The sequence below is a fragment of the Callorhinus ursinus genome, unplaced genomic scaffold, assembly GCF_003265705.2.
Source record: "Callorhinus ursinus isolate GAN/ISIS: 27379988/994484 unplaced genomic scaffold, GSC_fseal_2.0 scaffold21, whole genome shotgun sequence".
NCBI lineage: Eukaryota > Metazoa > Chordata > Mammalia > Carnivora > Otariidae > Callorhinus > Callorhinus ursinus.
Window position 1 is genome coordinate 21,189,164 of NW_027397083.1, and position 18,725 is coordinate 21,207,888.

The window sequence follows — 18,725 nt, forward strand, 5'->3', positions numbered from 1 at the left end:
AGGCACTTGGACAAATACTGTTGAATGGACAAGTAGATTGATTAATAGTTGCTTTGGAGTCTGACTAGCAGTGTAGACAATGAAGAAATTTCATTGTTACAGAAAAATGCTTGTTTTGCTCGCAGAGGAGCAGAAGTTGGAAGAAGTAAGTGTAGTGCTACTGGTTGTTGATGTCCTTTAGTTGGCTTAGTTCTGAAATTTCTTACGCACAATTCTTTTATAAAATTAACCATGTTTGGAACGTAGGAATGTTAGAGTTGATGTACGCAGTAGCAGCTGTAAACTTACTGGTGGATTTTCGTTTAAAATGTTTTCAAAGTTTTGGATGTCAGTAATTGTGCTTCAGGGAATGGAAAACGATGTGTGTGTGTGTATTTTTTAACAGTATATGTTATGTTTGTGCCAGTTTTTTCCAGTAGGCAGATCACCAAAGAAAGTCATTATATTGTCTGTATTTTGTGTCATGCATGGGAACAATCAGGTGTGGAAAACTTTCAGGAAAAAAATACTAAAAAACAAGAGACAGAGAGAAGGAGGAAAAAGGAAACTCACTGTACGATTTTTGCCACTTGAGATTGAATCTAATCAGTCTTGGGTTTGGAGTGGCTAGCATCAGCTTTGACTGCATTTTCTGTTCTTTCTGCCTTCCTGTGTTTTTGAAAACTGAAACTATGCCCAAATTGAAACAAGTTTCTCTGTCTTCTCAGATGTTTGTTTATTTCTTGAATTATGGGGAGTGTTTTTAAACACAGATAAATTTCTTTTACATCATACAGAACCTGAAGGTCAAGCAATTTGCCTCACGCTGCTGGAAGGGATGCTGGGCCAAGTCCCAGGCCTCACTCCTAGACCAAACTGTCAAAGGTGCTGTCTCTTACGTATGCAACACTGGGAAAGTACATCCAGTCTTAACATGTTGGCTGATAATATATCTAAAGGCACAGATGATATGTTTATCATATTGAAACCTAAAGCCAGGAGACATTCTGTTGAATCATAGAATCTGGATCATTTACATTTACTTAGATGTAAAATAGTATGATTCAGTTAAAATCAATTGTATAAATGCAGGATAGAGTAGGGAGTTGGGAAAAGGTTTGGGGGCATGACTTACCAGACTATAGAAAGGAAGCCTAGATGTTTTAAATCATCACAGGACCAGTGTGAGCCAGAGGTGTGACTATGGGAAGTGAACATAGCTACTGCACTTTTGGTCTGCACTAGTAGAAGCATAACACTCAAATGGGGAAGCTGATAATTCTCCTCCACTTTTTAGAGAGACTATATATAGGATATTATCTTCAAGGAACTGAAATTGCTCTCATCTTTTGAGATCATGGTGACACAGATACACAGGGCATTTGAAATCATTGCATGTGAGGAATGGTTGAGGGAATTTGGAATGGGTGGCTGGGGACAGAAAAACTTAGGTCCAAATGGCAAATGGTTTTTTGTCTCTCTAGCAACTCCCATCCCATGATTCTAGCTACCTAGAATGCTGGCTTAAGAAGAATTCTGAAGCTGTCCAGGCTCAAAAGAGAAAGAATGTTCTGACTGCTAATGCCTGCCATGGCTGAGGGGTTTGTGACAGCATGTGTGATAATGTTTTTGACATCCTTATTTACAGGACAGTCTTCACATGTGGAGGAGGGAGTAGGTTTGTTTTGTGTCACCCCAGAGAGCAGATCTAGGACCAGTGATATAAATGTAGGTAACTGTACATAGTGCTTAGAAGTATTTTAAGTTCCATTTAATTTTAGCAAATATTACTGCATACAAAGCACTTCATGGGGGGTGGATTTATAATCTAACAAAAAAAGAGGCCTTCTTAGGATATGGTCCATTCCTGTTATAGATGTTTAAGCAGAAGTTGCAAACCTTTTAGAAAGGATGCATGCTAATGTGGGAGGTTGGAGTTAGGAATATGGGATCTGAAGTACCTTTGTACTCCTAAGTTTTCCATATACGTCGATCATATCATAAAGTGTACTCCCTATCTTTAGTTAACATACAATCCTAATAATGACAATTACATATCTTTGTTTTCTGATCCTCTACCTTTGCAACTTCATGAATTGAATCAGAAATGCTTCCCATTTTTTTTTGCAAAAAACTTTACTTTTTCCATTCTTTCATAGGGATTCCCAAAAGTAGTTTTTTTTCCTTTGGATCAGACTAAGCAGAATGTTTCTAAAAAGAGGCCTGATCACATTCAGATGCCCAAATTGCCTAAGAAATTAACTTTTGACATTAGATTTTCTAGAGAGTTCAGCGGCTGAACTAAAAAAACCTTCTCAACATTCACCTTCCCCTTCTGGGGGACACTTTAAATATACTTTAAATATACTTTAAATATAAAGTGTCAAAGAAATGGACCCCTTCCCCAACCCATCAGGTTTCAACATAAATTTCTTTTTTATAACTTATTTTGCTCTTGGGTAGAACAGTTGGAAATTAATCAACATGGATGTGTTATCAAAATGCAAGTCTAGACTATGAGGTGCACAACCCACTCCAGTACTGATGAGTATTTCTTCTTTATGATCGATCTCTCAGACTGTTTTCAAGTATTCATATTGTCAGTGTATCAGTTTACTATTTTTTTTTAAGATTTTATTTATTTGACAGAGACAGAGAGGGAACACAAGCAGGGGGAGTGGGAGAGGGAGAAGCAGTCCTCACGGGACTCGATCCCAGGATCCCGGGATCGTGACCTGAAGGCAGACGGTTTAACAACTGAGCCACCCAGGCGCCCCTCAAACAGTTTACTATTTACATCCCCTTTAGAACATTACATATTTTATGGTTTATGTTTTCTCCTGTTTCAAAGCTTTTCTTTTAAAAAAAGTGAAAGTGTTATATACTGCGGATGATTATTTTACTCATTAATGCACCAAGCATTAATTGAGTACCCAGGGGGTGCCAGGTACTGGGCTACATGGGGTTTCTTTTCCCTGTATGGATCCATCCATCTTTAGGTGCTACCTGTTAGGCAACTCCACTGATTTTTCCATATAAGGCTTCCATTACCTTTTCATATACTCACTTCAAAAGAGTCCTGGTGTTTAGAAAGAAAAAAATCTGTTGAGCAAATTCTCTGACTTCCTGTCCATACTGTATTTTCAGCGATGGTCTGTAACATTTTAAAATAACTTATTTCCCTTTTAAGAGTTGATCTTTCTTATCCCTTGATTTTTCAGGTGTCATTTTGTATTCAGATAAAGACAAAAATGCTTGTTAGAATTTTGTTCTAAACATTTTGCTCCTAGAAGATACTTCACGAGGAGCTCTTTGTACTGGATGCTGGTGGAAGCCACAGTAGAACTTCTGAACCAGAGATGCTGGTTCGTATCCACTGACTTGATGATGGATTTTTTTTCCTTATATACGAGGACATGTTTGGGCCTCTTAGTATTCAAGAATGTGTCTTTCATTTGACAGTGTTTATAAATGTTGTATGTATATAAATTTAAATTGTGAGAATGCTACCATTTCCTGGAAGCTGGTTTCATGATTATGCTGAGTAAGGAAAAGATGGAAAAATCAGTTTAGTGAATACTGTCTTGCCTTTAAAGATTAGTCAGTAACATGTTTAAATTTAGTAATGTATGTCTTTAGAGTTTACTAAAAACCACTTTTCAATCCATAGGATCTCCTTTCATGGTGAAGTCAGGAGGTGTTTTTGCTCAAACGTGTGGTAGAAATAAGAGTTCATATGTGATGTTCATGGGTCATAAATATGCCAATATAATAACTACGAGCAGTTTGGCACTGTCAACTCAGAAAGGAATGTTTAACCTCTTGATATACGACAAGGAAGCATATTTTCACGTGGTTCTGTGAATTTCAGAAAAATCGGGAAGTGGATCAAGAAGAGGTAATAGGTCCCATTTTCCTTCTCCTACACCAACCATACTTGCTGCCATGCTCCCAGCCTTTGTTTTCACTCCTGAGCAGGGCAGCTAGAATAAGCAGTGAATAAATAGTGTCAGAACACTCCATACTTTGCGTTTTGAGACAAACTCAGAGAGATAGACACATGTCCACTAACCTCAAAACTAGTGGTATGAATATAAATAAATAAGTAAATTGTAGGACTGTTTTTTTCCCTCTAACAAAATCATATACAGAACCTGAGTATGTAAAACAAGAATAAGCAGTGCTGTTCTAGTCAAACTACAGGTGGGAACATCAGTGTCCTGCCCCTTTGACCTTGATCAGTTTTGACCCTTGCAAGAGGCCCCTTGACACCCTGCTGTGCAAAACCCGGATGGAAAACGATTTTTCTGGATAAAAGTCAACAAGTAGAAATTCCAAAGTGCTAAATCTTCCTTCCTTTTTCATGAAAATGACTGTCCTCCTGCCCATTCCTTGGCCATTCTCTTGCATTGAGAGTTGTGTTCATCTGCTTGTTCAGAATATTCACAAATGGAACTTAATAAAGAAGATACTTCTACATGAAATTTTTCCCATTGCATAGTTTTTAGAAATAATCGTGATGAAGTCCCAGTAGTTCATTTTTGCCCTTGCTTCCCTTGCCTTTGGCGATGTTTCTAGGAAGAAGTTGCTGCAGCTGAGGTCGAAGAGGTTGCTGCCTGTGTTCTCCTTTAGGATTTTGATGGATTCCTGTCTCACATTTAGGTCTTTCAACCATTTGGAGTCTATTTTTGTGTGTGGTGTAAGGAAATGGTCTAGTTTCATTCTTCTGCATGTGGCTGTCCAATTTTCCCAACACCATTTGTTGAAGAGACTGTCTTTTTTCCACTGGACATTCTTTCCTGCTTTGTCGAAGATTAGTTGACCATAGAGTTGAGGGTCCATTTCTGGGCTCTCGATTCTGTTCCACTGATCGATGTGTCTGTTTTTGTGCCAGTACCATACTGTCTTGATGATGACAGCTTTGTAATAGAGCTGGAAGTCCAGAACTGTGATGCCGCCAGCTTTGCTTCTCTTTTTCAACATTCCTCTAGCTATTCGGGGTCTTTCCTGGTTCCATACAAATTTTAGGATTATTTGTTCCATTTCTTTGAAGAAAGTTGATGGTATTTTGATAGGGATTGCATTGAATGCGTAGATTGCTCCAGGTAGCATTGACATCTTCACAATATTTGTTCTTCCAGTCCATGAGCATGGAATGTTTTTCCATTTCTTTGTGTCTTCCTCAATTTCTTTCATGAGTATTTTATAGTTTTCTGAGTACAGATTCTTTGCCTCTGGTTAAATTTATTCCTAGGTGTCTTATGGTTTTGGGTGCAATTGTAAATGGGATCGACTCCTTAATTTCTCTCTCTTCTGTCTTGTTGTTGGTGTATAGGAATGCCACTGATTTCTGTGCATTGATTTTATATCCTGCCACTTTACTGAATTCCTGTATGAGTTCTAGCAGTTTTGGGGTGGAGTCTTTTGGGTTTTCCACATAAAGTATCATATCATCTGCAAACAGTGAGAGTTTGACTTCTTCTTTGCCAATTCGGATGCCTTTTATTTCTTATTGTTGTCTGATTGCTGTGGCTAGGACTTCTAATACTGTGTTGAATAGCAGTGGTGAGAGTGGACATCCCTGCCATGTTCCTGACCTTAGGGGGAAAGCTCTGTTTTTCCCCATTGAGAATGCTATTCGCTGTGGGTTTTTCATAGATGGCTTTTATGATATTGAGGTATGTACCCTCTATCCCTATACTCTGAAGAGTTTTGATCAAGAAAGGATGCTGTACTTTGTCAAATGCTTTTTCTGCATCTATTGAGAGGATCATATGATTCTTGTTCTTTCTTTTATTAATGTATTTTACCACATTGATTGATTTTCAGATGTTGAACTAACCTTGCAGACCAGGGATAAATCCCACTTGGTCATGGTGAATAATCCTTTTAATGTACTGTTGGATCCTATTGGCTAGTATTTTGGTGAGAATTTTTGCATCCATGTTTATCAAGGATATTGGTCTGTAATTCTCCTTTTGATGGAGTCTTTGGTTTTGGGATCAAGGTAATGGTGGCCTCATAAAACAAGTTTGGAAGTTTTCCTTCCATTTCTATTTTTTGGAACAGTTTCAAAAGAATAGGTATTCATTCTTCTTTAAATGTTTGGTAGAATTCCCCTGGGAAGCCATCTGGCCCTGGGCTCTTGTTTGTTAGATTTTTGATGACTGCTTCAATTTCTTTAATGGTTATAGGTCTGTTCAGGTTTTCTATTTCTTCCTGGTTCAGTTTTGGTAGTTGGTACATCTCCAGGAATGCATCCATTTCTTCCAGATTATCTAATTTGCTGGCATATAGTTGCTCGTAATATGTTCTTATAATTGTATTTCTTTGGTGTTGGTTGTGATCTCTTGTCTTTTACTCATGATTTTATTTATTTGGGTCATTTCTCTTTTCTTTTTGATAAGTCTGGCCAGGGGTTTATCAATCTTATTAATTCTTTCTAGTTTTGTTGACCTGTTCTGCTGTTCTTTTGGTTTCTATTTCATTGATTTCTGCTCTGATCTTTATTATTTCTCTTCTCCTGCGGGGTTTAGGCTTTATTTGCTGTTCTTTCTCCAGCTCCTTTAGATGTAGGGTTAAGTTGTGTATTTGAGACCGTTCTTGTTTCTTGAGAAAGGCTTGTATTGCTATATACTTTCCTCTTAGGACTGCCTTTGCTGCATCCCAAAAAAGTTGAACAGTTGTGTTTTCATTTTCATTTGTTTCCATGAATTTTTTAAATTCTTCTTTAATTTCCTGGTTGACCCATTCATTCTTTAGTAGGATGCTCTTTAGCCTCCGTGTATTTGAGTTCCAATCAAGAAATGGGCAGAAGACGTGAACAGACATTTTTCCAAAGAAGACATCCAAATGGCCAACAGACACATGAAAAAGTCCTCAACATCACTCAGCATCAGGGAAATCCAAATCAAAACCTCAATGAGGTACCACCTCACACCAGTCAGAATGGCTGAAATTAACAAGTCAGGGAACGACAGATGTTGGCAGCGATGCAGAGGAAGGGGAACCCTCGTACACTGTTGGTGGGAATGCAAGCTGGTGCAGCCCCTCTGGAAAACAGATGGAGATTCCTCAAAAATTTGAAAATAGAGCTACCATATGATCCAGCAATTGCACTAATGGGTATTTACCCCAAAGATACAAATGTAGGGATCCGAAGGGGTACGTGCACCCTGATGTTTATAGCAGCAATGTCCACAATGGCCAAACTATGGAAAGAGCCAAGATGTCATCAACAGATGAATGGATAAAGAAGAGGTGGTATATATATACAATGGAATATTATGCAGCCATCAAAGGGAATGAAATCTTGCCATTTGCAACGATGTGGTTGGAACTGGAGGGTATTATGCTGAGCAAAATAAGTCAATCAGAGAAAGACATGTATCATATGATCTCACTGATATGAGGAATTCTTAATCTCAGGAAACAAACTGAGTGTTACTGGAGTGGTGGGGGGGTGGGAGGGATGGGGTGGCTGGGTGATAGACATTGGGGAGAGTATGTGCTATGGTGAGCGCTGTGAATTGTGTAAGACTGTTGAATCACAAACCTGTACCTCTGAAACAAATAATACATTATTTGGTAAAAAAAAAAAAAAAAGGAAGAAGATAGCAGGAAGGGAAAAATGAAGGGAGGGAAATTGGAGGGGGAGATGAACCATGAGAGACTATGGACTCTGAGAAACAAACTGAGGGTTCTAGAGGGGAGGGTGGTGGGGGGATGGGTTAGCCTGGTATTGGGTATTAAAGAGGGCACGTATTGAATGGAGCACTGGGTGTTATATGCAAACAATAAATCATGGAACACCAAAAACAAATGATGTAATGTATGATGATTAATATAACATAATAAAAAAAAAAAGAATCGTAGGTATGTAACAGTTGAGAAGCAAGGAGAGATGACCTTAATGTAAAGATTTTATTAACCATTAAAATGTATCATCAGTAACAAAATTTATTTTAAACTGCTTTTCCTAAAATATGAGTATATTCCTCTGGTTTTTACATTCCTGAGAATGACTTTCTTAAAAGTTGGAAGCCTTTATTATTCCAGAGCCTCTGATTGTCCTTCAGAGTCAGTCTCATGTAAAATCTCGGGGAACTCTCACCATCGCTATTCCAAGCACTATTAAAGGATGTGAAAACTTGCCCTCATGCAGTAAGTATTGGTACTGGAACCAGAATTCAGTTGGTTTGTCATCACTAACATTCCTACATGATTTTCGTGGCTAACATCATATGTAGACAAGGCTGCACACTTCAATAGTAATCTTGTCCAAAATCTTGTTTCATATTTTGAAAATGCATTCTCATGTCTCATTCCATTTGATCCTACAAATAACCCTTTGAAAAAGATGGAGCAGACATTATTCCCACATAACAGATGAGGAAATTAAAGCTCAGAGTAGCTAGATAACTTGATCCAAGATGCATAGCTATAGAACCAGAGCAAGAAGACTTCTAACCTAGCACCCTTGGCACATTAATGGGAATCTGGCATAGGTGTAGGTCAGTATTGTCACCCTGGCCTAGTGTCCACTCTATAGAGCAGAGATTGGCCACCCTCTGTGTGCCAAGGAGGAAAATGATGATGGGAGGATTAAAATAATGTTTATTTTAAAGGGTTTTTAAATTTATCCGCCCCTTTTTTAAGAAAAAAATCTCTTGAAGAGAGAGGAACAGAATATATGATTTTTTGATGTCCTGTTCTTTGAGCTTCTTTGTTAAAATTTTACTTAAAGCTGAGGATCCTGGTAAGTGAACAACATAACAGAGCAGAGTTCTCCAATCTGGTGATCATCAGAATTACCTTTGAAAGTGTAAAAAAAATGCAAATAACAGGTGCTAGTCCTTGGGATTCAAGATTCGTAGGTTTGGGACAGAGCCTGGACATATATTATGTTTAGAAACTTCCACAGGTGGTTCAGATATGCAGGAAACTTTAAGAATTGCTGAATGAAAAGCCAAATAAATTGAACATCCTGTGATTTAGAGGGACTTATCATTTACTTCATTGTTCAAATACATGGATTAGTGCATGGTTAGAAGGGATTTGCGGCCTTATAAATAATCAGAAGTCCAGAGGCTTTGAGATAGGAGGCCTGTTGAAGATATTTTCTGACTTCAAAGATACTTCCTCAGAAACTTCCTTGAGAGCAGAAGACATGGGACAATATTCCCCAACCCAATGATCGAGTTGGATTCTAGGTCCACCACGTACTAGAAGTGTGACCTTGTACATATCACTGAAACTCTCTGTGCCTCAGCCTCTTGACAGGGTAGTTGTAGGGATTAAATGTGTTAATACTAGTGAAGTGCTTAGAACAGTGCTTGGCGTAGTAAGGGCTAAATGAATTTCAGTCACTCTTGTTGCTGTTGGCACTTCCCAGCCCTAAATAGCACCATTTGTGACTTACTATCAAGACAATTAAAAGCTTTGTTAACACGCTTCCTGCCTAAATTTGCTCCACTTTATACCAAAGTTGACAAGACGGCTCTGTTTTGATGTAATCTTTGGAGTCTAATTTGTTTATTAATGACTTTCTTCCCCCTTCATCCATCTAAATCCTACTCATTTTTCAAGACCCAGCTGGAGTGATGGAGTTGGATTCCAGGTCCGTCACTTACTAGACCTATGATCTTGGGCAAGTTGCCTAAATTCTCCATGGCTTGAGTAATGTTGAGGGAAATACTTTCCCCTCATCCTGTGATTCCACAAGGGCACCTGCTTCCTAAAATGCACAAGAGAAGGGTTAGGTCAGAGGAGCATTCTGGGTCTTCTCTCATCCCCGTTACTTGCTCCTCTCTATGAGAAGTGGTGATTAAGCTGATTGGTGGGACCTTACTAAACCTGTCCTCTCATGGAGTGTATACACTATGTAAATCAAAGCAATGGACTGCTGGTGCTGAAATTGAGCCCACCGCTCTCTTGCTCTGTGGGACCACCACGTCCAAATGTGTAGGTTCTTGGCATTCTAGCCATGATGCAATAAGCAGTAAATGCAGGGCTGGCTTCTTCAGGCTATGCCCACCATATTTTCTAATCCAGCTTTGCTAACATGAGGCTGACTCTGTATTTTGATTTCCTCTTGGCAGTGTGTTCCTATTCTGTTCTCAATTCAGATCCCAAAGAGAGGAGGTATGGCTACCCCAAATATGTACTACTAAGTAGGAAGTTGAATAAATGGTAATTTTTTTCAAAGTTGAATGAGTTAGGGTCCTTGTCCCAAAACAGCTGTCTTACAATTTAGCTTTTATCCCCCCATGTATTTTAGTCTTTTTTAAGTTTTTATTTTAATTCCAATTAGTTAACATACAGTGTTATATAGTTATAGGTGTACAATGCAGTGATTCAGCAGCCATGTATTTTAGTCTTAATTTTGCAGTTAAAATTGTAAACCCTTTGAAAGCAAAACCTAGGTGTCGTACATTGCATAGTAGGTGGTGACAGGGTACTTGCTCAATCAGTCAACATTTCCTTCCCACATGGAAAAGACTTCGGCATTGTCATGTTCAGCTAGGAAAGCACTGTGAAGGGGAAATCATTTCTAGGTACATGGCCATAAAAGAGTCTTGATTTCCAGCTTACATGCCCCAGAAGCTCACCAACATTGAACTCTTTATGGGTATTTTTCTTGCTTTATGGCTTGTAGGTGCTAAGAGGTTAAACAGATCAGTTAACATAATCTTTTGCTCTACAGAATATGATTTATACTGAACAAAAACCTGGGTCAACAGCCTCCTCTTCTCTGTCACGCCTCCTCCCTTTCATTCCCTCTTTTGGGACTGCTCCTGGGCACATGCAAATGACAGCATGTTTTACAGTGAGCGATAGTTGTTGATTTAATCTGTGTCAAACCTGTTCCCCATCCCCCCTCTCTAACGGTGAGGCCCCCAAAGGCAGGGATTCTGCCTCATTCATCTTGGTGTCCCTGGCATCTGTGCTCAGAGATTGTTAAAGAGCAAATGTTAGGAGAAGGCTAAGTCCTAGTCCTCCTAAGCTGTGAGTTTGATGTGTTGACCCCAATAAAAGGCTTTCACGGATAACCCAGCCACAGAAGGATGGATGACTTTTGTGTCTCTGAAAGGAGAAAAGGCAGAAATGGAGCTTTAAAAATATTTGTGGGATTTTTTTCCTCATGGAATACTCATGGTCTACCACTGAGTTTCTTCACATGAGAGAAGGAAAGAAACACAGCTGGTTACGACCTTCCACTTCAATGATATGACCAGAGCTCTGCCGATAAAACATGAGCTTGAATCCATGACTGATGTATACCTTGGAGGTGTCCCCTCATTGTCCCCGTGTTCATGTCCCATGAACATTTTTTTAAGAACTGTTTTTGATTTGTGAACCTCTAATGGATTAACTGTGTAAAATTGACCATTTGGGGTAACGCTGGAACACTTCCTTGAAAGCTGCGGACAGCTGGGAGTGCACCCACCTCTGTAGGTCTCAGATTTTCTTGTTATACTTAAAAGCCAGTGACAATTTCAGGAAATGACAGATGTTGGTGAGGATGAGGAGAAAGGGGAACCCTCCTACACTGTTGGTGGGAATGCAAGCTGGTGCAGCCACTCTGGAAAACAGTATGGAGGTTCCTCAAAAAGTTGAACATAGAGCTACCCTTGGACCCAGCAATTGCACTACTGGGTATTTACCCCAAAGATACAAATGTAGTGATCCAAAGTGGGGTGAAGTGACGTGCACCCCAATGTTTATAGTGGCAATGTCCACAATAGCCAAACTATGGAAAGAGCCCAGATGTCCATCAACAGATGAATGGATAAAGAAGAAGTGGTATATATATATATATATATATATACACACACACACACACACACACACACACACACACACATATATATAATGGAATATTATGCAGCCATCAAAAAATGAAATCTTGCCATTTGCAATGACATGGAAGGAACTAGAGGGTATTATGCTAAGTGAAATAAGTCAATTAGGGAAAGACAATTATCATATGATCTCACTGATATGTGGAATTTAAGAAACAAAACAGAGCATCATAGGGGAAGAGAGGAAAAAATAAGACAAAACTAGAGAGGGAGACAAACCATAACAGACTTTTTTTTTAGGATTTTATTTATTTATTAGAGAGAGAGAGAGAGAGAGAGCACAAGTAGGCAGAGCGGCAAGCAGTGGCAGAGGGAGAAGCAGGCTCTCCACCGAGCAGGGAGCCCGATGCGGGGCTCCATGACCTGAGCCGAAGGCAGCTGCTTAACTGAGTGAGCCACCCAGGCACCCCCTTAACACTCTTAATCATAGGAAACAAACTGAGGGTTGCTGGAGGGGAATGAGGTGGGGGGCTGGGGTAACTAGATGATAGACAGATAGACATTAAAGAAGGACACGTAATGTAACGAACACTGTGTATTATATAAGACTGATGAATCACTGACCTCTACCTCTGAAACCAATAACACATTATATGTTAATTAATTGAATTTAAATTAAAAAATGGAAAAAATTTCACTGCCTTTAAAAAAAAAGTCAGTGACAGTTTAAACTCAGGATTCAGTCACTTGAAGACTTCATTAAGAGTTACCCTGTCAAGGGGCACCTGGCTGGCTCTGTCAGTAGAGCATTTGACTCTTGATCTTGGGGATGTGAGTTCAAGCCCTATGTTGGGCATAGAGCTTACTTAAAAAAAAAATAAGAGTTACCAAGTTCATTATTCCCACTTTACATGAAGCAGCCTTGAAAATTATTTTCCTTAAACAAAGTACATCTAAACTCTTAAGTTTTTAATAAATAAATGAATCATTAAAATGTATGTAATGCTTTCTTAATCAGAGATAGTTTACCACTCATAAGCAAGAGACTCTGACTTGAAATATTATAGGTTAGTAAGCTCCCTAGAGAAATTTCTGTAAGGAAACATGGTCTGCTGTGAGACCATGTTTCTGGAGGTGGAGGTGAGCACATTGTATTTGACCCAAAGAGGCACTGGAATTTCTCAGAATGGCCTAAAGTCAAGACTGGAGGTGGAGGTGAGGACATTGTATTTGACCCAAAGAGGCAATGGAATTTCTCAGAATGGCCTAAAGTCAAGATTCATTTCATTAAGAGGTGATCCCAGAATTTGCTGCACCATTTAGACTACTTAAGACCCAGCTGGAAGCAGGCACCTTGCACAGGGCCTTCTTTAATCAAAATAGAAAGGCGTTCTTTGCTTTCTTTTTCTGAGTTCCATACAGCCTTCTGGCTTCTTCCCAGGTGGCTAGGTAGCAGTACCAAGCAGAGTACCTCCAGTGAACTTCCTCCTGTAGTTATTTCCTGCCTCTGGGAATGTTGCACTTCAGGAGGGTATGCAAAGCCACCCCTGGAATTTTCCTGATTAGTTTAACATTGTGGTGCGGCCTTGACCATCCGTTTAATGGGAGATCTGCTTTCCAGATGACGGTACATATGGAATTGAGAAGGCTTTTTTTTTTTTTTGGTTTGTTTTTTGTCTTTTTTGCCTTTTTAAAGCATGATTTTTCATTCAGTCTCTAAATTTGGGGTAAAAGGTTCCCTAGGGAGTATTTTCAGAAATGTTTGAAGTTTACATCTGATTTTGGAGGAAAATTGGAGGCCTACTGACAGGCACCTGTCTCCGACACCTCTACTGATCACAAGCACCATCATTTTGGATTTGGATTTTGGATTTGACATTGATCTTGCATTTGTTATTAAAGTCTGTATCCTTAAAGTTTGCTCCCATATATGTCATGTCTCCCTAATTTCCCTGTTAGGCTTATGGAATTTCCAGTATATTCATTTGTAGATGACCACATATGGAGTCATTTAACCACATGTCTTCCTCTTCAAGTCTGTTTTTGTCAGCCCACTCTTGTTTTCTGTTGACATTTCAAGATTATTTTGGAGATTTCCTCTCCACTCCCCCACCATCTCAGTGTCTCAGAAACTTTTTGGGAATGGGTCTTGTTCCCCTCCTATGTTTGGCTATGATCACCCCTCAGGCTGGTGGTGTGGTTAACAACATTTGTTTGTACAGTTGCCCTTTACAGTTTATAAAGCCCCTTCCCATGTGTTGATGACCCTTGGCATGATGCTGTGAGTCAGGCAAGTTGAGATTTCTTACCCTCCCATCACAGAGCTGAGGCAGCAGGATCCTTCAGTTGGCTCATCCATGAAGATTCACCTATGAATTTGCCCAATTTGTTGGTTAAAAAAATGGCTGATTATGAGCCATTTCATAGGGTCAACTTAAAAACCAGTGGGAAAGGCAGGCCCAGAACTCAGGTCTTCATTCCCCAGTCCCAGGGACTGCCCTCTATACCCAACTGCCCCACCTTGTACTGGTTTCTTCCAGGAAATGTCCCAGAAATTGAGACTTCTTGATTTTAGTCACTACTGGGACATAGCAAAGGAACTGGCATAAATTTCTTGAGTGTCTGTTGTACCAGAGCAATGTGGGAGAGTCATTGGTGTCAAAAGTAAAGTCACTGGGTTAAACTTTTAAAAAAATTGGTTTGTTTTATTTTAATCTTTTGATAGTTAGTTTACTTACATGATTCAAAATCAAGCAAGTATTAAAAAGTCTGCATTGAGGCATCTTGCCTGCCTCAGTTTCCCCATCCAGCACATACCATCTATAGGTGATCATTTGTACTAATCTCATGTGAATCCTTCATAGTGTGTTTTATGAAAACATAAGTAAATATGAATGTATTATTATTTCCCCCATTTAAAAAAATTTATTTTAAGGTTCCCTCCATTTGTTTAAGCCATTATTTTTTTTTTAAATATTTTATTTATTCATGAGAGACAGAGGGAGAGAGAGGGAGAGAGAAGCAGAGGGAGAAGCAGGCTCCCAAGGAGCAGGGAGCCCGATGCGGGACTCGATCCCAGGACCCTGGAATCATGACCTGAGCCGAAGGCAGATGCTTAACCATCTGAGCCACCCAGGCGCCCTAAGCCATTATTTTTAAGTAATCTCTACTCACAATGTGGAGCTCAAACTCATGACCCTGAGATCAAGTGTTGGATGCCCTACCGACTAAGCCAGCCAAGCACCCTTATTTTCCCCCATCTTTTAAAAAAAGATTTAAGTAATCTCTACACCCCACATGGGGCTCAAACTCATGACCCCGAGATCAAGTCACATGCTCGCACCATGTGTCACGCCAGCCAGGTGCCCCTATTTTCCCCTATTTTTTGAACAAAAGGTAATATACCCTACATATACTGTTCTTCACCTGGCTTTTATTACGTGCCAATATATTTCAGAGAGCTTTGTATTTCAGTATGTAGGCAGCTAATTGTTCTTTACAGTTGCGTGGATTCTATTAAATGTATGCAGTATAGTTTATGTTTTCCTGTAAAACTAGAAATTGGGCAATCTCTAGTATTTTTGCTATTATATGTCTGTTGCAGTTACTAATGTTGGGTATACATCATTTTGTACATGTGCACCTACTTATATAGGTACATTCTCAGAAGTGGAATTGCTGGGTCAACAGGAAAATTCATTTATAATTTTGATAGATAGTCCTTAAGGGCCGTGCAAAGGGCTCAAACCCTGGGGCACCTGGGTGGCTCAGTTGGTTAAGCATCTGCCTTCAGCTCAGGTCATGATCCTGGGACCCTGGGCTTGAGCCCTGCATCGGGCTCCCTGCTCAGTGGGAAGTCTGCTTCTCCCTCTCCCTCTGCCTCTCCGCTTGCTCATGCTCTCTCTCTCTCTCAACTAAATAAAGTCTTTACAAAAAAAAAAAAAAGAAAACAAAGGGCTCGAACCCTTTGTGTTCCCACCGTCAATGTATGAGAATGGCTGTTTCTTTATAGCCTCAACAACAGAGTGTATGTCAATCTGAAAGATGAGAAATGGAAAGTGAGCTTCTATGTGAGGTCTCTGTCTCTCACCTTGCCCCTAGTTTGCAGTGGGACTATTGCACGGTCCCAGACTTGGTGCAGACACCAATTCCAGTAGAAATACTGCTTTACCATGGCCATGGGCTTATGCCAGCTCTGGTGACACACACACGGAATGGACCCAGTTGCCACTTGCAGAAGCTTGTGTAATGGAAGTTTGAGCATGCACTCACTATTCACCTAACTAGCAATAATAGATCTAAAGACCACAACAGGGGTGCCTGGGTGGCTCAGTCATTAAAGCATCTGCCTTTGGCTCAGGTCATGATCCCAGGGTCCTGGGATTGAGCCCCGCATCGGGCTCCCTGCTCCGCGAGAAGCCTGCTTCTCCCTCTCCCACTCCCCCTGCTTGTGTTCCCTCTCTTGCTGTGTCTCTCTCTGCCAAATAAATAAATAAAATCTTAAAAAATAATAATAAAGACTACAACAGTGTTTATTGGAACAGAAAAGGACATTGTTTCACCACAATGCACTGTGCACCAGGCTTTCAATGCTCATTTCGCAGCTGTTAACCTTATTTTTACGTACTGCATTCAGAAGATATATCCCAAATCACAGACGAGGTCTTGCTGAGCTTAGAACTTTCACACCCAAGGGGATGCACTTTTGAGGAACGATTTTGCACTTTCCTGAAGATGTGTAATTGCATAATTAGTACTTTATAAGATAAAGCTGGTGGAGTACAGTATAAGCATTGTACTATGACACAGTACTGTTACACTTTTCCCTTAAAGTTGCCAGGCAGTTTCCTGCATCATACAAATAGGGGATCCTGTAAAAACACAGGGTTGATAGCCTAGCTAACATCTCCACATTTCAAAAAGCATATATTCCAGGTCATGTTCACATGGCTCTATCATTCTCATTGGAAAGATTGATTCTTAGTCATTTTTCTCTGCAGACAATGTGCTGTATTTAGGGACAAAAAAAAATCCCTTTAGTTCTGCATAGAAAAGTATGGTAAAAGGAGCCTGGCAAAATTGTTATTCCATTCAAACAGGCGTTCTTTTTATTTTCTTTTTTAAAGATTTTATTTATTTATTTGACGGAGAGAGACACAGTGAGAGCAGGAACACAAGTAGGGGGAGTGGGGGAGGGAGAAGCAGGCTTCCTGCCGAGCAGGGAGCCCGATGTCGGGCTTGACCCCAGGACCCTGGGATCATGACCTGAGCCGAAGGCAGACGCTTAAGGACTGAGCCACCCAGGCGCCCCAGGCGTTCTTTTTCATCGAATTTTTGAGGGGGCCCTTTAAAAGGGAAAGCCACTCCTCTTCCTCTCTGTGGCCTAGTGGCACGTGGGGAGTTGCAGTGATGAGTGTATGTGGCTACACAAAAAATAATTCCTGGGCATAAGGGTGGCCTGCCAGAGGCTAGCTGACACAGCACTGACAAATACACGTTTTCTCTTGTTGGTACCTCTGAAGGCTTTCACAACAGGCATTTCCAGTTCTGCTCTCGGGCTCTTTGCAGCTGCTTCTCTAGAAGTCCACTATCGTCCAAGGGCTGGCTGTGGCCAGAAGCAAGGTATTCTGTGTTTTGTGCCATCATGCATCCAACCTGCCGCACACATTCAGGATGTTGTCTTGGGTACATGTTCTGTATCCACTCAGTGTGGCTGTGGGGTCCACTTTGCCTTTGCGGTTCATGCCAAGGGCCTCCGGGCACCCGTTTGGAGGCAGGGAACCCATGTGAGGTCACCTCATGACCTTTTTTTCTTTGGCTGTTTCAACTTGGTTGCTCTTGTGGGCGCCCTCTGAGAGTCTGCTGCTCTGTCCATGTTGGATCACCTGTTCTGCGGTCTTTGTGGTCCGAACTAGTTGTATGAACTACTCCCTGAGAATAAATTTGAGATTGTCCTGCCATACCTTTTTTTTGCCACTGCCATCTGAGGCCCTCAGCTCTGTTCTTGAGTAACAGGACCATTGCATGAGTCATAATTGGGGTGGCCTAGGGGACCAGGCCTTTAGATTTTGAGGGGATTAGGTTGGGGTACTAAAAAGAAAGGTTTTATGTCACAAGTTTTTTTTTTTATTATTATGTTTTCCTTAAGGCACATTGGTATTTGGGTCCTGATTGAAATCATTCTTACTCAAGTGGAGTTGACACAGGAGTATTTGGCAGTGGTTAGTGATCTAAAAAGCATGTGGTTCTGTTCGAGGCCCAGTGAGATCTTCCCAGGGGAAAATGTTAGGACATTTCAAACAAATTACCTCCGTGCATCGTGTTGACACTATGCCCTGTTAAGTATGCATGTATGGTTGATACCTTCAGGGAATGCGTCAATCTGGGGAAAAGATAGTAAAGCAGAAACATTACAGTGATTGTCAATGTTGTGAAATTAGTGTGTAAATAAACTGCTTATCAGGAATGATCATAGGGGGCTTTCTTAAGTAAGAAATTGATACCTAGGGTTTGCAGGCTGTCTCTGCCAAGTAGACCTCCCTCAAAATATAAGACCACCTCCACATCTGACCCCATGTGGAAAGAAGCATGCAAGCCATCTCTGATTCAAATTCCACTTCTACCACTTGCTGGGCATGTGGTTTTAGGCAATTTATTGAACCTCTCTGAGCCTCAGTTTTCTTAGCTGTAAGCTGCAGATAACTTGGTTTATCGACCTTGCTGCTCATAAATGTTAGCTATTATTTTAAATCATTTTTTTAATACAAAGAGAAGTTTGATATTACTTATTTATCCAGCTGCCCACGGCTTCTCCCAATATCCACCCCCCCATACACACCACTACCTCTAATACTGTGTTTACTTATAAATACCGTGCAGATAGGAACACATCCCTCATCCCACTGCTTAGATTAAATATGTTGGTGTTTCAGTTTGCATGTA

At 40.4% G+C, this 18,725-nt stretch overlaps 1 protein-coding gene across 5 annotated transcripts in view; it reads left to right on the forward strand.

Moving 5' to 3' along the window:
• Positions 1 to 18,725, forward strand: part of BDNF (brain derived neurotrophic factor) — a 58,182-nt gene that overhangs the window by 26,540 nt on the left and 12,917 nt on the right. The gene's annotated exons all lie outside the window — the stretch shown is intronic.